This window comes from Malaya genurostris, chromosome 1 (genome assembly GCF_030247185.1).
Source record: "Malaya genurostris strain Urasoe2022 chromosome 1, Malgen_1.1, whole genome shotgun sequence".
Lineage (NCBI taxonomy): Eukaryota > Metazoa > Arthropoda > Insecta > Diptera > Culicidae > Malaya > Malaya genurostris.
Window position 1 is genome coordinate 122,278,602 of NC_080570.1, and position 17,734 is coordinate 122,296,335.

The 17,734-nt window shown below is 43.6% G+C and overlaps 1 protein-coding gene across 1 annotated transcript in view; it reads right to left on the reverse strand.

Moving 5' to 3' along the window:
• Positions 1-17,734, reverse strand: part of LOC131425663 (alpha-2 adrenergic receptor) — a 708,037-nt gene that overhangs the window by 332,860 nt on the left and 357,443 nt on the right. The window lies entirely within an intron of this gene.

The window sequence follows — 17,734 nt, forward strand, 5'->3', positions numbered from 1 at the left end:
AGCTAAAATTTTTCGCCCCCCCCCCCATATTTGCTTGGATGATGAACGGATGTGGTTTATCGGTTATCATTGGAGGTGGCTTCGGGAGCACTGTCTGGTTGGTTGGTTGGTGAAGTTTATCAACAGTACTGAATATAAAATGCACAACATCCGAAACTTGTTACACAATCATTAACCACGAAAAAGTGTCGACCAGAAATGGGAATAACGTGTACAGATGGTACATAATTAAAATGTCAGATGTTTTGCTTGTCCGCAGTAATTCCAACAACAAACGGCAAAACCACTCGCAAAATGAATGTGGCTCCGAAACTTTCAACGCCTCATTCATAAAATATAACTCGCCAAAAACTCTCCAAAACAAGCATCAGGTTGCAGAGCCGAAGAGCAGAGCAGAGCAGAGTGAGCGGGGTGTGTTTGGGCTTTATTTCGCTCAGTTCGCCTAATTCAGGGCCATATGTTACTTTTGCAATATTAATAGACAAAACAACCTGCCAGAAAATGGCGACTACCAACTGATCATCTCTGGAATAATCTTTCCTGTTGCTGCTCCCGGTTACCACCATCGAAAAAAAAAAGTAAAATAATTAAACAACAACGAACAAAAACGTGGTTCACCACAGCATAGGTTCCGGGCACAGCCACCTTCACCGACGGCTGTTGCATGTGTCCGTGTCCGGGTGTGTGTGAAAAACCTCTGAATAAAACAAAACAAAAAATAACCATCATCATGTGGACAAATACCAGTAGGGCGTGTTGCAAAACAAAACAGCCCGACGTCGGTCGAGCTGACACAGAGAGCCGCGCGCGTTGTGGAGGGCTGGAGGCTGGCCGCAGCCAAATTCGAATCCGGATAGTTCCGTTCCGCGCTGTGGTGTTTCTGTGTGCCGGGCCGGGTCGGGGCCAGGTCACGGCGGTCACGAATCAACGCCAGGCGGGGAAATTTCACGAACCGACCGTGCAAGCAGCAGCTGTCGCACGACCGGCGAGGCGAAGCAAAAAAAAAAATAAACGAAACAACCCGACCCGAGCTGCCTGGTAGCTGGGGTTTTGAGTTTATGTTTCTGCTTTGAAAGCCAGATTATTTGTAGAATTGTTTTCAGCGAAGTTGAAAGCTGTGCACTGAAATTTTATTTGTCGCCCCGTCAAGCCGCGAGATTATGTTCCGAAGGATTCCGACTGGGAGATTGCTATCTTTGGAATACCTGAGCCTGCGGTTCGAGCGTACGGAGACTGCTTATGCTTCACAATCCAATCTAAATCAGTTGCTGAAGATGGCATTACCTGAAATTGGAAAAAGAAAAATGGAATGCTGTTACTGGATGTTTCGAGATTGATTCATGAAAAAAAAGTAAACGAAATCTACTTGATTGCAGTGGTCATGAAGTGAGAAATTTTGGGTGCAGATTGTCTGAAACGATTCTACGATTAGTTTTCCGTTGTCAGTCAATCAAACTGACTCGAAAATTCTACATAGAACTGTACTGATGAAGTACAGCAGGGATTCCCAAAGTGGCCCTTTCTATCGAGATCTAAAGATCAACCCTCATCAATTGACAAAAATCCTTTTTTGATATTTTGATGTACGTACGCCAACCTTCGCTGTCGCACCGAATGGGCATCATCACCGTCCTTCATTCGTTTCTCTTTCTAGCGAAGCTCAATTTAACCACCGTGAGTTCATCTCTTGAAGTAACAAAATATTTCTTACGATTGAATGAGAGAGAACTTTCGAATTGGTTCAAGACAATGGATAAAAGGTAAACCAGTCTTGATAACTGAAATATCAAATACAAAATAAACATAAATTAACAGTCCCCTCTTTTACTTGATAATTTTTAATATTTCAAAATACATCTAAATTACTTTTCAAACAGTCGAAATTATCGATTTTTTTACTTTACTTTATTGAAAACTAAAATGAGAACCGCCACCCTCTATTTATCATTATGGTCGAAGAGAGTTCGGTGTTATCGAGTTGATGTTTATGCCTATTCGTTCGCACTTGCTCACTACCCACAGTGAAGACAATGAATCAGGTAGACTACTTGCAAATATACTACACGAAAAATAAAAACTACCTATTATTTGAGTTCTTTTTACTTAACTTTGAGTTCTTTTGAATCTTTTATTCCGTTCGCTCCTTCCATTGTCGTCAAAATACAAAGAACAAAACCACCCAACAGCGAGAGTTTCGTTCAATAAGCCAAAATTAAGTAAGCCTTGAAATTGAGTCAATACGACTCAACTGTAGAGTAAATATAACCTACCATTGAGTAGATATAACTAATCTTTAAGTATTTTTTTCCATGTGCTTTACGGAAACTACCTAGAGCCACTTTCCCAAAAAATAGGTTATTGAACGGAACCCCCAAATTGGGTGGAATGTACTTAAAATTAGGTTGTTTTGCGGTTCCGTGTATATATCAATGTGGACCACTCTTGCGATTCACGAGGGACATCACAGTAAAGTGCAGTGGCAAAAAGGTTACTAAGACAGTACAATTTTTTTTAATGCACATATGATAGCTTCCCCAATCAGTACAATGAACCAACAAACAGCCCCAAATATACGGAATATTTCACGACATACCCTGCAAGGAAAAATTAGTTGTGAGTACGGTTTAGAATTGCAATCTGATACTAACTCGGAATAGAACACATTGTTATAGAAAAATTCCTTTTTATATAAATGTGTGTGAAATGTTAACGCAGAACTGAACAAATTAATTTTAATATTAGTTCTAGAATTTTACCAATATTTTCTAATTATGTACTACAATTTTTTGATTTGAAAAATTACGGTAACGGTGATAGAAAAGTTAAAACTATTCGCAAAACAGTTCCCAGCAAGGCGCAGATCGCTTAGTGTATGCACTTTTAATTCATAGACAATATATAAAAATGACAATTTTCTTTTAAATTTTAACAGTCCCCGAGAAAAAAAAATAATGTGCAGTTAATTTAAATGCAATGTCATGAACGCAATGAAAAAAAATATCGCAACCAAAGTAACTTATAATATATCGTCCATATCATTTTAATTTTGTTGATGTATTCACAGGTTTCGTGAAGATAAGCGTTTCAGCACTATTCATAACAATCATGGGCAAAGTTGAATACTACTCTATAACTCTTGAAAGTGAAGTCAACAGGTCTAAAAAAGCGTGATTCTACAATGAATGGCTCGAACACCCTAAAAACGTACTCCTTATTCTAGATTTCAAAATTATTTCTTAATCTTTACCTCGCAATTTCCTCGCCGTTGTAGCGTCAATTTCATCAAATATTTTCTGCATTGTATTATTGCAGCCATAGAAATTTCCACAAAATTACCAACGAAGTTAATCACAGATACGTAATTTGAGCAATAGAAAATAGGGAATGATACCACAAAATTTTTCGTTCGATTTTTCGACGGTTCGCTGAAATATTAATCCTAAAATTCGATACGTAAAACTCAAATTTAGAGTAAAACTTACTCATAATAATCACGGGTAACTACTCAAATTTTGACGTTTCCATGTATCATTTGAAAATGAGTAACTAGTACTCAAACTCTGAGTAACTTTTTCTAAGCGTGGCATGCTCAATTATTTTTGACATTTCGCTTCTGGGTGCACGCTAAACGCAAACTGTTTAACATGACTAAACTGATAGTCTTTTTCATCACGAGATGATGTTACTGTGATGCCTTTTTCGATTTTTTTTTTGTATTGGATTCGTAAAAGTGATCCATATTGATATATAATATATTTGCTACTTGACACTACAAATTGAGCAAACAAAACTTCTAGTGACTAGGTATGGTTATTCAATTGACGATGAATTCTGGGAGCAATAATTTTCATACAATAATATTCGATTGAAATGAAATTTTACCGCACTGATAGAAATATCTACGATTCTGAAAAGAATCACTTGTAAGACTTTTAACGATGCTAAACAATTAAAAGCGCGGTATTTTCGAGTGCGACGGTCACCTGATAACTTGGACTGCGATTTTGATGTGGAACACATCTTTATTTTCTATATAGGGGTGCAATTTAGAAACTCAAGGAAAAATACACGTAGAAATGTGGTCAGGTTTTAAACACTTACAGCGCAGTCTATTTTGTATCAATTATAAATATAATTTCATTATTTGATTGGAAATATTTCTACGAGTCGATTTGCATGTATCAAGCCACGTATTTTCAATTTTAAATGATTGAAATTTTGATTAGTAGCGAGCAGTATCCTATTTTATATGCTAAAAATCACCGGCATACCGGATTTCCCTGCCATAGACGACGGGTTTGAAGGAGTAAGTGATATAGGAAAGCATCGCTCTGATTGGTCAATCGATGCAAAAGCGAAGCTGTTGGAAGCACGCAAATCTATAAATAGAATCAAAATTATAGCTAACGTTTCAGTCTTACGCGTAGCATGCTAGAGGTAGGTTGTTGCTAGACAGCAAGACAAGAAGTGCCATAAAACGATTTGAAGCTTTAATTGGTATACTCTGATCTTGTGTCATGCAAACTCGGATGAAATTCCATTCGGATGAAATTCGTTTCGCCTGAGAAATTGACATCTACCCCAGGGTAAATTTTGAGTGCTTAAGATTAATTTCAAATTTATATAAGATGAACTCGATTGATAATGAGAAAAAGTTTATCGCTTCAACCGAAATCGCAGAATGTTTAGAGAAACTTATAGCTATAAAAATAACTTCTTGCATACAAAACTTGAATACAAGCTTGACGAAGAGAAGCTTCAATATCAAAATCGTATCGCAGATCATTAGAAATTTTGGTTGCCTTGTTTCACATCAATGGCTCGAACAACCCCATGGGGCTGATCCTTGTAGTTTTTTAGCTGGTTTGGCGTAAAATCGCCATAACTAAGTTCAATTTTTGCAATGACTCAGTGGAAACATATATTGGAGAAGGAAAATGAATGAGAAAAGATGTTTTTTTTTTGGAATAAGATACGCTCAGAGACAAGACTTGAACCTGCGTTCTTATGCAATTTACAATTTCGCTACCCTAAGAAGAAGAGAAGAAGAGAAGAAGAGAAGAATAGAAGAAGAGAAGAAGAGAAGAAGAGAGGAAGAGAAGAAAAGAAGAAGAGAAGAAGAGAAGAAGAGAAGAAGAGAAGAAGAGAAGAAGAAAATAAGAGAAGCAGAGAAGCAGAGAAGCAGAGAAGAAGATAAAACCATTTACTGTTTGAATGTAGGGAAGACAGGGGCGAAAATGGTCACTTCTGGATTTTCGCAATATACAATGGAAATTTTTGTAGTGCAGATTAATGCGCAATTTGTTCTGGTAAACTCAGCGTCGGTCGAAATTATTCGAAGGTTTGAAATCTTCGTTCATCTTTTGTTCTGCTGATGGAGAATGTGCTTTGGAAAACGTTTAGAAACGTGCACACGTTGTCGGTAATTTGTGAATATCATTTATGCATGCGATTTGGGAGTTTTGCTGGTTTTTGTAAAAAAATTAACAAATTTACTACTCAGACCGAGTCTAGTGGCCATTTCGCCCCACTAAAAAGTGGCAATTTTCGCCTCACCCCTCTGTTTCGATTTGGCGAGGTCTAAAGATAACAAGCTAAAAACAAGAGATGCCAGGTAAAAATTTCAAATATCAGGGTTGCAAAAGTCAGTAAATCCAAAAAAATGTCAGCAATTTCTCTATAAAGTATGATACGCTAAACTAACTTGACGAGCAAAAAAACAAAAAGGTCGCATCAATTTCAAAAGTCTGTAAATTTTGACGAAAGTCTGCGAAAAACTTGATTTTCAAAAGTCTGCAACAAACAGTGTCTGCAGCACTATATGCGAAATCTGCCGATTTACAGACAATTCTGCAGATCTGGCATCTCTGCTAAAAACACTCTTCGAACATGATTTGTTCCAGGGAATATATTCTACAACCCAAAAACTCTGAAACAAGAAAATTTTACTATTTCCGATAAAATCGATCGATTTGTATGTGACATTTAGTGTTCGAAAACTTGCGATTTTCGCCCCCGGTCTCCCCTATTTATATTCCCTATGTATATTCGTTTTCACTGTTCTTTCTGACGTTTTGAACTGCAGCGAATTGAAATTCAATGCGATGAAAATTTAAAATTCTATATTACTTTTTATATAAAAAATACAGTATGAAATTTAATAGGAAAATACAGTACAAATTTTAAAAAAAGTACGCAGTATCTGGGTCAAAAATCCAGTACAATACTGTAAAATACAGTACGGATAGGAGCGTTAGTCAAGAATGAATAATAAGAGGAAAAAATATAACAATTTTCCTATAGGCGAGAAAATAATTATAAGAACATTTTGGTTATAGATAGAATCTCTCAATTGGCCGCCTCAATCACTGAAAATATTCCGTCCACTGAAGTTCTTTTTTACGCAGATATCCGAAGTTACACGGTTTTCTTGGTTGGTCTTAGAAATGTATGAATTGTCGAGATCTGGTGTTCTCTCGAATTTTTTTTTACAAGTCAAATCTCTGACACTTGAATTTTTGGTTTTTTAAAAATATTTTTTTTAGATTACATCTGATCTCGAGGTTTCGTGCATTTCTAATACATTTGGCATCAAAAAACAATTTTTGATCTCGGAAATCTCAATTCTCAAAGTTTCTAAGTCGGTTTTTTTCAATAAAAAAAAATTTCAGAGTAAAAAGATACCTCAGTGTATTTCTGTATCGGTTTTGCACGATACGATTTGAGCGTGTTTGAAATTTTGAGCGCCTTATTTTGGTACTGCATTTCACCTTAAACCTTGTTCATACCAAACATTTTAGAAATTTTATCATAATTTGCTAAACATATTTCCGTTGGTATGGAAAACAAGTTATGTTGCTTCCTTGAATACAACAAGAAATTTTCACAATTAGGTTCTACCCATGCTTGTGCAGGGTAAATTTTGAAATGACTCCCCATTTTAAACTAAGTCGCATTCACGACAAAACGGTTCCGGTTCTTCCGAAACAAATGCTGGATCCGGTTCTTGTATTGATTTTTTTTGTCGGGTCAGCTGAAAAATGTTTAAAGTATATAGTTTCGAATCATGCTCAAAAGCACATCTTTTTTTTTATTTAAGTACATTCTTAGACGAAAATCCGAATACTAGTAAAGTTACTTAAGTCAGATTTAAAAAGTAGTATGATAATGCAAACCGAAAATTTCAGTTTGAATTCTTTACCGTAATTTCGTAACCAACTATTCAAAAAGAAAATTTTCCTATATCGTATTGCTGAACGAACCGGATGAGCACCGAAGCATTAGCTTTGTTGAACTGAATTTCATTCATTTTCCTTTCGTTAAAGTGCCTTTTACTTATAGCAAAATTTTGCTCACCTTAGATCCAACACGGTACTACCTGGAATCGAATGTGATTTGAATTTATCACGGACTAACAGTGTCTCGTATAAACGATGTTTTATTTGTTGTTAACTTGGATTTAATTAAGTGTTTTGTGCCATGAGTCAAAAACTTAAACTATCAGTTTGGTATGTCATTTTATCGTGAATTGGGTTCAGCATGAACAACTATAACAAGTCATTCATTCTGTTAAAATGATAATTCCTGTGTGGTTTGAAAATGAGTATCTTGAATATGTTAAAAAAATGAGGCACACTTTTCTTCAGCACTGTACAACTGGGTTTAGTTTAACTGATGGGTCAAACATGAAATATTGAGAAAAAAAAAGAATAATTCATATTAACTATAAAATTATGTTCAAAAACCGTTTTGAAGTTTGTGTTTCGATTCATCGGTGCTTTAGCAGTTGAGATAAAGTCCACTTAATTTAAACCGCTTAGAAGAAGCAAACTTATTTGATTCTGACTGCGTATTTTAAGACTACTTTGTAATCCTCAGCAAAGTGACAAAATTGGCCTTCCAATTAACTGTAGATCATGCGAATTTGTTTCATTCTGATGCTTGTTTCATAAAAAGTCTCTCGTTTAATATTCGTGACACTTCACATTTACATCCATAAGGGCGGAGCTAACGGAAAGCAAAATATAACAAACTAATAAGAGCATTGTTTCTTGGTAACAATGAGAAAAATCGAAATCAGTTGTTTGATAGAAAGTATTGGCGCATTTAGTTTTGATCCATTTTCGAAATTTAAAATGCCTTACTCTTCACTCGGCTCAGTGAGTGTTAATTAAAAGTTTAAAAAAGAGCTAGTTTTCTCCTGTCAGTCAGTCAGTCAGTTATACTGACGGAAAAGTTCTCCGCAGAAAAATCAAAGGCTTTTTGTTCAAATGTAGCATCATTAACGTGTATCGTTCATTTGTTTTCGTTGTTTATAATGTTTTCATAGAACTTCCAGCTGTTAAGACGGTCCAATTTAAAAAATATCAACAAATTGCAACTTGACACAAGTTGAAACGGAAAATTTGTTCGAAAATTATTCGAAAGTCCCACAAGCTCCGCCTCTTAGGCTTGTTGAGTTACATAGCAGATATAATCCACGTTGATGCAGTAACATCAACTTGTTCAATGGATTTGTTACATGTAAGTTACTACATTTTTCGGCTGCTCGGCCATCCATGGAAGTTGACCATCAATGTCAATTTCCCTCTCTGAGCAGCCTAGATAGCCGTGTAGTGTCGGTAGCGGTTTCCCAACTGGCTAAGAATAACGCTACGGTCCACCTGTACCGGTGGTATAAGTCCACCAAACAGGTAAGCCGTGTGGCATCCGGCGGAATTATTTTTTACCAAGAATTGATCCACTGGTTTCCTGTTCCATGTCGTAAAAGGCCACAAAAAATAGGAACTCCTAAGTCAAGGTGTATTTCCGTGCCGATGGCTGAATGGCTGCAGGAGGTTAAACAATGCAGTCGTGAACGGAATATCTTGGGATTTTCCCTTACTGTGTTAAGCGAAGCTCTGGCACAGTTGACGACTTCTTTCTTCGCAACTCGTGGGATTTAAATGATTAAAACATTTAAAAAAATCCTTACATGGTTCGCTATAGGCGATTATAAGCCAATATATTTGGTTTCTTGTAGATGTTGTACGGTAAGTGCTGGAGGTGGAGTGTTCGTTACTTTAATTGATAATGGTTAGAGTAGCACAAATCAATCTCCAGCATAAACGTACAGCAACTATGAATCTATCCAGACTTCTGCAAGAAGGTAAAGCTTCTTTAGCTTTGGTTCAAGAACCATATTTCCAAAAGGGAAACTTCTACGTTGGAAAATTGTTAAACCCAGTCTTTGTTGCCTTTAACAAGACCGGAATGACTAATCCACGTGAAATGCCTCGAGCATGCATACTTGCAAATAGTGCTCTCGATGTCTCTCTCATATCGGAGCTCACAACTCGGGATATTTGTGCTGTCACAGTTGGTATGACTACTGATGGCATAGACAGGAAATATGTCTATTGTTCGGCATATTTGCCGCATAACCAACCTTCGCCAAGCGATGACTTCAAAAAGGTTGTATCATACTGCTGCAAAAGTGATTTACCGCTTGTAATCGGCAGTGACATAAATGCTCACCATATCATTTGGGGCAGCACAGATATAAATTCGAGAGGCTCTGATATGATGGAATTTGTGAGCAGTACAAACCTGCACATAGTCAATGCAGGAAACCGTCCAACTTTTGCGAGATCTGGCAGAGAGGAGGTTTTGGACGTAACTCTCTGCTCTGATAGAATTGCGCATGAGTTGGTGAATTGGCTCGTCTCCGATGAGCTCGAACCTTCGTTGTCTGATCATAAGTACATATTCTTTGATCATTCAAACGTTAAATTTGATATTATCACATATCGTAATCCCAAATCTACAAACTGGGACCTCTATGAAGAGGGCTTGGCGACTAGATTTTACGGGTACCAACCAACAATTGAAACCCCAATTGATTTGGAAAATGTTGTCGACGAGACAAACTCACTCATAGTTGCAGCATATGAAGAGGCTTGTCCACTTCGGATTGTGCGAGCTACTAGAGGAACTCCTTGGTGGAATGCTGAACTTGCTAGACTAAGGAAACTATGCAGAAGAGCTTGGAACCACCGTCGCAGAAATGGGTCGGAGGCATTCGTGTTGGCTCGAAGGGCTTACAAAAATGCTCTTCGATCGTCTGAGCGAAGTGGTTGGAAAAGCCTCTGCACAAATGTCTCTAGTCTCAACGAGGCTAGCAGATTAAATAAGTTACTTTCGAAGTCTAAGGACTTTAATGTCAGTTTCTTAAGAACTTCAGATGGTGAACACTTGTCTGATGAAGGTGATGTACTTCACTATCTTTTTAACACTCACTTTCCAGGATGTATGGATCCATCACCGACAGCTCTTCCCGAGACTTTTTCAGGTAGTTACGATTCTTGGGCCCTTGCTCGAAGCGTTGTGACGATTGAATCGGTCAAATGGGCAGTTGAGAGTTTTGCTCCGTACAAGTCTCCTGGAAAGGATGGAGTTTTCCCAGTGTTACTGCAGAAAGGGTATGAACATTTCAAACATGTTTTGAAGAAAATACTTACTTTTAGTCTTGCGACAGGATATATTCCAAGAGCCTGGCAGGAAATAATTGTCAAATTTATTCCCAAAGGCGGTCGCGACACTTATGAGGAAGCGAAGAGTTTCAGGCCTATCAGTCTAAGCTCATTTCTTCTTAAAACAGTGGAACGCATAGTCGATCACTATATCAGAAATGTTAGTTTGGGCCTGCATCCGCTACATGGAATGCAACATGCTTACCAGCGTGGAAAGTCCACTACAACCCTGTTACATGATGTTGTGTACAACATTGAAAAAGCTTTCTCACAAAAGCAATCCTGCTTGGGAGTTTTCCTAGATATTGAAGGTGCCTTTGATAACGTGTCTTTCAATTCAATTCTGGAAGCAGCCCGTGGTCATGGCATACCTTCAAGTATCACAAATTGGATACACGCAATGCTTAGCAATCGACTTCTTTGTTCATCGCTTCGGCAAGCAGAGATTAGAAAGCTAAGTGTCTGTGGGTGTCCTCAAGGTGGTGTACTATCCCCACTTTTATGGAACCTTGTCGCTGATGGTTTGTTAAGGAAACTTAATAACCTTGGATTTCCGACTTATGGTTTTGCCGACGATTATCATATATTGATGACCGGTATAAGCATTAACACTCTCTTTGATTTAATGCAGCAAGCCCTGCGATCTGTTGAACAATGGTGTTGTCAGGTTGGATTATCTGTAAATCCGGGCAAAACATCAATGGTGCTTTTCACTCATCGTAGGATAATCACAGGAGCTCGTCCGTTGCAGTTCTTTGGTTCAGAGGTCACTGTGGTCGAACAAGTTAAATACGTCGGGGTTATTCTTGACTCAAAACTGAATTGGTCTGCTCACATTGACTTCAGAATTAAAAGAGCTTGCATGGCTTTCGGCCAATGTAGACGAGCTTTTGGAAAATCATGGGGACTCAAACCCAGATATATTCATTGGATCTACACAACTATTGTTAGACCAATTTTAGCATATGGATGTCTTGTATGGTGGCAGAAAGGAGAAGTCGCGACAGTTCAGTCAAAGCTAAATCATCTCCAAAGGATGGTCCTAATGGCGATGACAGGAGCATTCACGACAACTCCTACTGCTGCTCTAGAGGCGCTACTGTGCATTAAACCACTACATGTGTTCCTAAAACAAGAAGCATTATCTTGTGCATATCGTCTTAAGGTTACAGGGCTTTGGAACAGTAACCCATTAGATTATGCTACCAGCCACACTCGCTTGTGGTCTCAAATGGTTACATGGGATGAGTATTTACTCGCTCCTAGTGACCTAACTCTCACATGCAGTTTTCCTTTCAAAACATTCCATGTGAGCTATCCTCTTCGTGAGGAATGGTTGTCTGGTTGTCTGGAACGACAACTTGATGAACACATAGTTTGTTATACGGACGGTTCTCTGTTGAATGGTCGTGCTGGTGCTGGTGTCTTTTTTTTTTTTTTTTTTTTTTTTTTTTTTTTTTTTTTTTTTTTTTTTTTTTTTTTTACAAGGTGAAATGCATTTACGCACGGAGTGTGGGACTCTCCACAGGACTACCCAACTGTTGATTGGAACTACCCACTAAAACACCTTGGATCTCCAACCCTACCTCCCCGGCACCACCGCTAGGTATTACTTCGGGGTGGAAGGCTATTGGTGCTCACAGCACCCTCCCCAGATTTATGCAGAATGGGGATCAGCATCCTGCTCTCAAGGGATCGACCAGTTGGATGACGAGGTCGGTCCAGTGATGCCGGCTGGAGGGTAACTTCCGGTTCACTGGCGCCTCGACGACCCAAAACTGATGCTACGTCGCGGAACTACTCGACTAGTCTCCGCCGAAAGATCTAGTCTACACCGACGGAGGGTTCCCCGACGAGGGAAGTCCTCCCGAACCGACGCTTACGGTACGCGTCTACGACCCGACCGAAAGGATGCCTAAGTCGATCCAATGATTCCGGTTGGAGCGTGGCTTCCGGTTCACTGGCGCTCAGACGATCCTATCGGTATCACGCGACGATCTACTCATCTAGTCCCCGACAAAGGATCTAGGCTACTCCGACGGAGATTTCCCCGGCGAAGGAGAATCTCCCGACACCGAGTCTCTTACACCACACGGGACACCCGATGGAGTGCCGAGGTCGGTCCTGCGATTCCGGTTGGAGCATGGCTTCCGGTTCGCTGGCGCCTCGACGACTCAAATCGGTGTTGTGGCGGCTACTCGACTAGCCCCCGCCGAAGGATCTAGCCTACACCGACGGAGAGTTCCCCGACGAAGGAGGCCCTCCCGAAACCGACGCTTCGATTCCCGTCAACGCCCGACCGAGAGGATGCCTGGGTCGGTCCAGTGATTCCGGTTGGAGGAAAGCTTCCGGTTCACTGGCGCCCTGACGATCCTAGCGGTATTACACCACGATTTACTCGTCTAGTCCCCGACGAAGGATCTAGACTACTCCGACGGAGATTTCCCCGGCGAAGGAGAATCTCCCGACACCGAGTCTCTTACACCACACGGGACACCCGATGGAGTGCCGAGGTCGGTCCCGCGATTCCGGTTGGAGCATGGCTTCCGGTTCGCTGGCGCCTCGACGACTCGAATCGGTGTTGTGGCGGCTACTCGACTAGCCCCCGCCGAAGGATCTAGCCTACACCGACGGAGAGTTCCCCGACGAAGGAGGCCCTCCCGAAACCGACGCCTTCGATACCCGTCAACGCCCGACCGAGAGGATGCCTGGGTCGATCCAGTGATTCCGGTTGGAGGAAAGCTTCCGGTTCACTGGCGCCCCGACGATCCTAACAGTTTTTTGTACTACTCGTCTAGTCCCCGACGATGGATCTAGACTACTCCGACGAAGAGCTTCCCGACGAAGAAGGTTCTCCCGGACCGACGTTTATTCGCTGATCCCTCTTGAGCCTGCTACGGTACGCGGCTGACCTGTTGTTGATCCGCACTCCATTTCCGCTGCAATATTCCCGCAATTTGGGATGCCGCGGTCGACACTGCGTTCCAGTTCTCTACGCAGTGGCACATTCTCTGGATCAGGTTTTCCGGTGTGGTGTCCCTGCCGCATGCCTCCAGTAGCTCACTCCTTTGAGCCGCGAAACGGGAACATGCGAACAAGACGTGTTCAGCCGTCTCGATCTCGTCTGGGCAGCCAGGACATACAGGGGATGTCGCGTGGCCGAACCTGTGGAGGTACCATCTGAAGCACCCGTGCCCTGTGAGGAACTGCGTCAGGCCGAAGTTCACTTCTCCGTGAGGTCTATCTAACCAGCTCGAGACCCTAGGTATGAGCCGATGTGTCCACCTGCCCTTGGTTGAGGTGTCCCACTCTTGTTGCCATCTGCGTAGAGAAGCGGCTTTGGAGGCCCTACGGGCGTTCCTGTCTCCTCGCATGCTGTAGCGCTCCGCGTCTTCCTTCACTATCAGACTGATAGGCATCATGCTTGCAACCACGCAGGCCGCATCCCTCGATACAGTGCGGTATGCACTGATTACGCGAAGACACATCAGTCTATGCGTACTCTCCAGCATCTGTGCGTTGCGTTCCACATTCAGTGCCGACGCCCATACCGGGCTGCCGTACCTGAGGATCGAAACTGCCACTCTTGCCAGTAACCTTCGTTTACTGGAGCGCACAGGCGAGCTGTTGGCCATCAAACGAGAGAGCGCCGCGATCGCTGTTGATGCGCGCTTGCAGGCGTATTCAACGTGCTTGCTGAAACTGAGTTTGTCGTCAAGCATCACACCCAATTGCTTCAGTGATCTCTTGGAGGGGATCACGCAGTCTCCGGCATGTACCAGCGCCTCCTGTTCCGATTTGCGGTTATTTACCACCATCACTTCTGTTTTGTGGTGCGCGAGTTGCAGTTTCCTGCTACGCAGCCAGTCCTCCACCAAGCAGATTGAGTGTGATGCACTCAGTTCGACCTCTTCGATGGATTCGCCGTAGACTGTCAGCGTGACGTCGTCCGCGAACCCGACTATCTTGACACCCGGAGGGAGCCTCAACCTCAGTACTCCATCGTACATTATATTCCACAGGATCGGGCCCAAGATAGATCCCTGTGGTACTCCAGCCGTGATTGGAGTGCTACGTGTGCCTTCGTCGGTCTCATAGAGCAATACTCGGTTCTGGAAGTAGCTTTCCAGAATCTTGTACAGCCCTTCCGGTACTCCTAGTCGAAGTAGGGAATCAGCAATGTCTGCCCAGCAAGCACTATTGAACGCGTTCTTGACGTCTAGCGTTACTACCGCACAGTAGCGGATCCCTCGTCGTTTGCGCTGTATAGCTACCTCCGCCGTGGTTACCACCGATGTTATGGCGTCCACCGTCGACCTGCCTCTGCGGAACCCGTACTGTTGACCGGACAGTCCTCCTGCCTCCTCTATGAAGGGGGCTAGCCTGTTGAGGATGATTTTCTCAAGGAGCTTACCCACAGTGTCTATCAGACAGATTGGTCTATACGCCGAAGGATCGCCTGGGGGTTTCCCAGGTTTCGGTAATAGTACCAACCTTTGTCTTTTCCAAATGTCTGGGAACATACGTTCGTCCAGACATCTCTGTATGACCTCCCTGAACATGTCCGGTTTAGTCATTATAGCCGCCTTTAGAGCCACGTTCGGGATACCGTCTGGCCCCGGGGCTTTCTTTGTATCGAGCGATCTCGCCGCAGTGAGCAACTCCTCGTTCGTCACCTTTACGACTTCATTCGCTGGTAGCGGAGCTGGCTGCCAGGGGGACGTGTCGTGGTGGGGAAAGAGGACCGTTATGATCTCCTTCAACCTCGCCGGACTACGTTCAGGGGGTGCTAGCGCCCCTCTCGTTTTGGCCATCACCATCCTGTAGGCATCGCCCCATGGGTTGGAGTTGGCTCCCTCGCATAGCTTGTCGAAACAGGCTCTTTTGCTTGCGCTGATGGCCTTGTTTAGTGCTAGCTTCGCCGCTTTGAACGCCGTGTTCCTCTCCATCCTCATCTCCGCTGATCGAGCTCTTTGCATCCTTCTTCTAGCCCTGAGGCAGGATGCGCGAAGGCGTGCAATTTGCTCGTTCCACCAGTAGACCGGTGGTCTATTGGTCCTCGGTTGAGCCTTTCTAGGCATGGTCGCGTCACACGCCCGTGACAAGATAGCGACCAACTCGTCCCCTCTCAGGTTCGCGTTGTGCTCCTCTAATTCGAGGGCAGCGCAAAACGTTTCGCGGTCGAAGTTAGCCACCTTCCACGCAAGAGTTTTGGGAGTATTACTCCTCCTTGTGTTTCTCGCCAATTGGCCGATCGTGTAGCGAATGGCTAGATGGTCGCTATGGGTGTAGCCATCATCAACTCTCCAATTAAGATCTCCAGCTAGGCCGGGACTACAGAAAGTCAGGTCGATAAACGACTCGACTCCGTTCCGCTGGAAGGTACTTTTCAGTCCATCATTCGCTAACATGACGTCCAACTTGGCGAGGGCCTCCAGTAACGTCTGTCCTCTCCTATTGGTGAAGCGGCTGCCCCAAGCCGTTGCCCAGGCATTGAAGTCTCCGGCTATCACCACCGGCTTCCGACTCACCAGGTCTGCGGTCAACATGTCGACCATCCGAGTGAACTGGTCTATTGACCATCTCGGTGGTGCGTAGCAGCTACAATAGTAAACTCCGTTTACCTTAGCTATGGCTACTCCCTCCGCTTGTGTTTTCACCACCTCTTGCACTGGGTATCGACCAGTCGTCAAGATCGCCACCGTCTTGGCTTCGTCAGACACCCAGTTCCCGTTATCTACCGGTGTGTGATAGGGATCCGAAAGAATCGCGACATCAATGCCCCATTCCGTCACTGACTGGTGCAGCAATTGCTGGCCAGCTGCACAGTGATTAAGGTTCAGCTGTATTACTTGCATGCTGATTTACTCCCTCCACTTGTTGAGCAAGTAGGTCCGCCCATGACGTGGTTTGTGGCCTTCTTCTTGCTCGCGCATAGCATGCAACGTGGCGTTCTTTCGCATGCATACGCCTTGTGCCCCTCGCCGCCGCAACGCTTGCAGAGGTTGCTCCGGTCTGGGCCTTTGCAATTCCACGACTTGTGGCCAGGTTCGAAACACCTGAAGCACATGTCGACCACCGGCGGTTGGTAAGCGGTCACTGGGCATACCGACCATCCGACCTTTAGCCTGCCCACTTTGAGGACCTTATTGGCATCCGTGGCCGATAGCTTAAATGTAGCTATCTGGGTGCCCTGTGGTCCTTTCCTCATGCGGATGGATTCCCGTGAGACATCCACACCTCCTTGCTCCTTGATGGCCATGGCAAGTTCTTCTGCGGTGGCGATTTCGTCCAACCGTTTGCACTGGAGTGCAACCTCGTTACGCAGGGCTCTAACTTCGGCCGTATCGCCCAGGACTTGTTGGGCAAGCGCAACAAGCTCCGTTCCGCCCTGAGCTCCCTTTTTAAGCTCGAGCAGCATCTCTCCCGTCTTCGTACGACGAATGCTGCGAACCTCTTTGCCAAGCTCAGCAAGCTTTGCCTCGCTCCGCATGGCCTTGAGCACATCGGCGTACTTTTCTTTGTCGGCCTTAACCAACAAAGCCTCTCCTTTGTCCCTTGCCTTCCTCGCGGGAATGGGCCCGGCCTCTTTTGGGACCTTTTTCTTTTTGGCGACCTTCACCCATGGATTCTCGCCGGGTTCGCTTACATGGCTCGGATCCGGGGTTCGAGTGCCGAGGTTTGGGTTGAGCCCCTCGCCACGTTCCTTCGCCCCATCAATTCCGCCATGGTCTTTGCTCCTTTTGGCCTTGGGAGTCAGGCGTTTACTGCCTGGAGAATCCCTGGCGCGTTTCCGGCGCTGTTTATTCCGCTCAATCGTGAGCCGGAGCGCATAGTCGACCGCCTCCTGTTTTTTGTCGGTATCGAAGATGAAGGGCTCTGTTTGAGAACACTTCTCCGACTTTCCGCCACCCTCTAGCCGCACTATCAACGCCTCTTGGTCCCTTTTAGCTACGTTCACGGCCTTACGTAGCTTCAGCAAGTTCGCCTTCAGCTCCTTGCTGATGTTGGATTTCTCCTGCGCGAATTCAATAATCGCGTCGAGCTGTTCTATGACCGCTGTCATACTCGGCTTGATTATTTCCTTCGCTCGCTCCTGGGACTCAGGCTGGTTCACTGGTTTGACGTGGACATTGCTGTCGCTCGTCTCCTCAGCTACTGCTTCGCTCTCCTTTCTCGCACCCGTTCTGGATGGAGACCTCCTCAAACCCCCTCTTGCGAAA